This window comes from Neovison vison, chromosome 4 (genome assembly GCF_020171115.1).
Source record: "Neovison vison isolate M4711 chromosome 4, ASM_NN_V1, whole genome shotgun sequence".
In the NCBI taxonomy this organism is placed as follows: Eukaryota; Metazoa; Chordata; class Mammalia; order Carnivora; family Mustelidae; genus Neogale; species Neogale vison.
The window spans coordinates 52,679,521-52,685,539 of NC_058094.1; positions in this window are offsets into that span (position 1 = coordinate 52,679,521).

Here is a 6,019-nt window from a genome sequence, read left to right on the forward strand (position 1 = left end):
CCCCTGCCCACCTCCCCTCCAGCATCCCTCAGTTTGTTTTCTATACTTAAGAGTCTCTTGTGATTTGCCTCCTTTTTTTCCAAATTCCCCTAGGCTCATCTGTTTTGTTTCTTAAATTCCACATGAATTTAAGAAATTCATATGGTTATTTGTGAAATACCATATGGTATTTTCTTTAACTGACTTACTTAGCATAATGCATTCTAGCTCCATTTATGTCATTGCAAATCTCTGCCCTCTTGTTAAGAAAAAATATTTTTAAGTAGGCTCCATACCCAGCATGGAGCTCAATGTGGGGCTTGAAACCACAACCCTGAGATCAACAGCTGAGCTGAGATCAAGAGTCTGACGCTTAACCATCTGAGCCACCCAGGCACCCCCTCTACCCTCTTTTTTAAAGAATGAGATGTTTAGTGGGCTCTGACTTCAACTGGAAAGTGTAATACAGGAATTCTAGCGTTGGGTCTACCATAGCAAACCAGATAAACCCATGCAAGTCACTTGTATTTTATATCTTGTTTCTTCCTTTCAAAGGTTAAGAGGTTACAATCATCTTCAGCTCTAAAATGTTTTCTCAAAAAAATACATCATAAAAAAAAAATACATCATGGTGGTATTTATATCAAGTCTATCATTATTATTTAAGATCCTGCTCTAATTTATGTCACTATCACAAAATTTGTATTTTTTGTTAAAAGACGCAAATTAATTGTTCAAATGTGCAGAATATATGGAAAGCTAAAGGAAAAACAGCTGACAACCAGGAAATATATTGTACACCACATCTTAAACATTTTTTTAAAGATTTTATTTATTTATTTGAGAGAGAAAGAGAGAGTGTGTGAGTGCACAAGTGGAAGGAGGGTCAGAGGGAGAAGAACAAGCAGGCTCCCCACTCAGCAGGGAGTCCGATGTGGGGCTTGATCCCAGGACCCTGAGATCACAACCTGAGCCAAAGGCAGATGCTTAACCGACTGAGCCACCCAGGCTCCCCAAATTAAATACTTTTTGAAAATTATTTCAGTATGTCATGAGGAGAATTCTTCAAGAATGTAGTAGGACTTTCTGTGAACTCTTTTGTCAGTAGTATAAGACTGCAAAAAATATATACAAATGAATAAGATAAAAGAAATGATTGAGTGTTTCCCAATCTAAGGACAGTAAAGAACATTATCCCCAGATTAAGAGAAAAGTATTCAATTTTGAAGACCCTGTTCCAGCTCAGAACTGGATAGGAATTTGTATTCATTATCTATGTTCCAGTATCCACACACTTAGTGGCTTAAAAGGACATGAATTTATTATCTTACAGTTCTGTAGGTAGGAAGACTGACACAAATCTCACAGGGCTAAAATCAAAGTGTTCCTTTCTGCTTTCCTTTCTGTAGGTTGTAGGGGAGATTCCATTTCCGGCTCATTCTAGTGTTGGCAGAATTCAATTCCATGTGATTGTAGGACTGAAGACTTGGCCTGGCGTCAAAAACTGGGGCCACACTCAGGTCCTAGAAACCTCTCCTTAGCCCTCGCACATATACCACTACATCTCTGAATAGGTAATGGGGCATCAAATCCTTCACACATGGTCAACTCTCTCTTGGCATAGCCAGTTAAAATTCTCTGACTCTAAAGTCATGTGTGATAAAATTGGGCATATTTGAATAATCTAGGATAATCTCCCTACCTCAAGGTCAATGACCTGAATCACATCTGCAATCTGAGATAACACATTCACAGGTTCTGAGGATTAGGGCATGGACATCTTTAGGGCAGGGGACATTATTCCACCTACCACAGAATTGTATTTTCAAAAGGAGCAGCAAGATTAGCAAGAAAAAATGAGGAAAAATTCTGATTTCATGGAGATATTGCCACTTATTGGTTGTCTGTTTATTTGTTCATTCATTGACCCATCTATTAAATGTTCATTGTGTGCCAGGCACTATACTAGATGATAAGGAAACAGTTATAAATAAAACAGACAATGTGCCAACTGCCACAGACCTTACGTCTAGAAGTTACTACATACATTATACACTATATAAGATTAAGTGCTGTGAGTATGTATTATGAAGGAAAACATACTGGGGTTTTCCTCAGGCCTGTTATTGAGGCTACCATAACGCATGCTCTCAAGATAAGGTGTTTGAAAGATGAGGAGTTTGCCTGAAAAGGTAGTGACCAGAGAATTAAGAATCTGAGGGTAAAATGAAGCCATGCAAGACAAAGAGAACAGCATGTGAAAGGGTTCTTAGTTATAAAGAGCATTCTCTATTTCAGGAATAAATAAAGACCAAGAGAAATAAAGGACAAGACCAGAACTGCCTTCATATTTGTAGAGTCCAGGTTAGACTACCAGTGCAGACCCCTAACCGGCTCTCCTCCCCACTCCAGATCCATCATGCCCTTTGTAGTTTTCACACACATGAGGATGGACTCCCCAGTCTTCATGTCCAAGTTCTAGCCATCCTCCCCAAACATTCATGTTTAAGGATAAGAAGACTTATTATTGTTAAATGGCAATACTCCCAAATTTGATCTGCAGATTCAACGCAATTGCTAACAAAATGCCAGTTAGTAGTATTTTTGCAGAAATTAACACATTGGTCTTAAAATTCATATGGGAATTCAAGGGACCCAGAAGATCTAAAATAACCTAGAAAAAATAATGCAGTTGGAGGACTCACACTTCCAGATTTCACAATTTACTATAAAGCTGTAGTCATCAAGACACCGTGCTATTGCTATAAGGTAGAACTATAGATAAATTCAAAAGATTTTGGGGGGATGGGGGGGTGCTTGGGTGGCTCAGTTAGTTCAGCTCAGGTCATGATCCCAGGTTTCTGGGATCGAGCCCTATTGGCTTCCTGCTCAGCAGAAAGCCTGTATCTCCTTCTTCCTCTGTTGCTTTCCTTGCTTGTATGTGTACTCTCTCTGTCTCTGTCAAATAACTTAAAAAGAAAAAAAAGGAAAAGATTTTAGGTCCACAAATAAAGTATCACACTTAGGATCAACTAATTTTTGACAAGGGTACCAAGAAAATCCAATGGGGGAAAGAATCATCTTTTTTCTTTTTTCTTTTTTTTTTTTTTTAAGATTTTGTTTATTTATTTGACAGAGAGAGAGATCACACATAGGCAGAGAGGCAGGCAGAGAGAGAGCAGAGGAAGCAGGCTCCCTACCAAGCAGAGAGAGCCCAAGATTGTGACCTGAGCCAAAGGCAGAGGCTTAACCCTCTGAGTCATCCAGGTGCCCAAGAATCATCTTTTAAACAAACGACCAAATGGTGCTGAAACAAATAGAGAACCACATGAAAAAGAGAGAGAGACGGAGGGAGATAGAGAGAGAATTTGGACACCTTATTCAGATCATATACAAAATTAACTCAAAATAAAATAAAATAAATGTGAGAGCTAAAACACTTAAAGTTTTAGAAGAAAATATAGAAATAAATCTTTGTAACTTCAGACTAGGTGATAGATTCTTAAGATATGACTCAAAAACACAACAAAAAAGGTACATAGATTGGATTTCCTCAAAATTAAAAACTTCTGTTCAAGGAACACATCAAGAAAGTGAAAAGCAATCCACACAAAATGGGAAATAATATTTGCAAGTCATATATCTGATAAGGGACTTGCATCCACAATACATGAAGAGCCCTTACAAGCCAACAACGAAAAGATAAATAAACCAATTAAAAAATAGGCAAAGGATTAGAATAGACATTTCTCCACAGATCATATATGAACAGCTAATAACTACATGAAAATATGTGCTATCACTATTAGCTATCACAGACAGGCAAATCAAAACCAGGAGGCATCACTTCATACCTAGGAGATTGACTGTGATCAAAAAGATAAAAGTTTTCGGTGAAGACATAGAGAAATTAGAAATTGCACATACCACTGGTGAGTATGGAAAAGTCTGGCAGTTCCTCAAATGGCTAAGTATGGTGTTACCATATGGCCAAGCACCTCCACCTAACCAAGAGAAATAAAAACATATCCTCTACACAAGAACTTGTACATGAATACTTAGAGCAGCATTAATCTTAATAGCCAAAATGTGGAAACAACCCTCCTCCTTATTAAAAGAAAATAAAATTTGGCTTATGTATGTAATAGAATATTATTTGGTGATAAAAAGTGAAAAGTAATGAAATGCTGATCTATTACATACTACAACATGGATGAAACTCAAAACATAATCTTCAGTGAAAGAAGTCAGTAACAATTAGACCACATATTGTATTATTCCATTTATATGAAGCATCCATTACAGGCAAATTTTAGAGATAGAAATAAATTGTTTTCCAAAGCTGGGGTGTGTGGGATAAGGGTACAGGACTTCTTTTTTATAATTATACAGGCTTTCTTTTTTTTTAATTTTTAAAATTTTTTATAAACATATAATGTATTTTTAAACTCAGGGGTACAGGTCTGTGAATCACCAGGTTTACACACTTCACAGCACTCACCATAGCACATGCCCTCCCCAATGTCCATAACAGGGTTTCTTTTTTGATTGATGAAAAGGTTCTAAAATTAGATTACGATGATAGTCATACAATTGTGAGTATACTCAAATTAATATAAAAATTAACTGAATTGTCTACTTTAAATAAGATTGATTTTTATGATATATAAACTCTATCTCATGAAAGCTATTTAGAAACATGTCTATTACAGATTTGCGTCCAGCATCCTGGCTGTTTTGAATGTTGTTCTTAAAGTCTCATTCTTTTATAGCTTTTAATCATAATATGTTTACAAGGACCCCTAGCCCAATATTAAATAGAAACAATCATGATGACTATACTTACCTCATTGCTCATACGAAAGGAATGTTTCTAACCCTTCATCAGTAGGTATTATGCTTGCCATAAATTTAAGAAGATACTTGACTCATATCTTACATCCTCTAGAAAGAATTTTCAGACCATTCCAGCCCTCAATCATGTCTTCTTTGAGAGCCTTTGGTATTTATTGTCTGCCTCATGGATGTAAAGATAATAATCTTTTCTGTTCTAATACTTCTTAACACAAAACAACCTTCAAAGAATAAACTGAATGCCCATCAAACTTCCCAGACCAGACCATAGCAGCCTAGAATGAGCTACTTCACCTTTAAATAGCCACACGAGTCACTGAGCATGTAGCACGGAACAGATTTAAAACGGTTTTTGTGTGATTATTAATTAAGTTTTATGCATATTTTATGACCGGATCTTATTTCTCTGATTAAGGTCCTGGTGGACATGGACTGTGTTTATTTGTAGTTCCATGACATCCTCAATAAACAGTAGTCAAATTGATGTAATACAGTCCTTTTAAAGGTCTGTACTGTCATTACAACCCCCAGGGTTTTATATTATATCCATTACTTCCATTTCCTCATAGGACACACGTGATTTTCGGAGATGAAGGACTATATACTGAGAACACTGATTTAATCAGCGTGGGCCTAGGAGAATCTGCTGTACTTATCAATTAGCACAACTTCAAAATCAGCAGTAAAGCAGACTTGTAGATGAGAATACCAGTCCATCTGGAAATGAGGGACATCCTTACTTACTTTTTTCATTTTGTTTGTTTGTTTGTTTTTAATTTCACCATTCTGTTTTAATGGTCAACTGCTTCAGCTCCAATTCTGAGCAACCACAGAATCAAAGCAATTTTAAGAAGCTCTTCTTCAGGCCTAAACTCTCATTCTGAGGGTGAATAAAGAGGAGAATAAATCAATCACGAAGTTCTTGTAGTGACCTGATATTAGTGCTGGAGTTAAACCTCCCCAATTGTGTTCTATTGATTGGGCAACTAAACTACGATCTCCTTGTTTTGCTTTCCTTTTCTCATTCAAGATTTTCATTTAATGAACTGGTTCGTGAGATATGAACTGTTGCCATTCCTTGGGCTACTGAGTTAAAAATATCCAGGCTTTATCAATAAGAATTATAGAGTTGGATTTTTAAAGTCTGCCAGTATCACCATAAAAATGTGAATAACATCTTTAGATC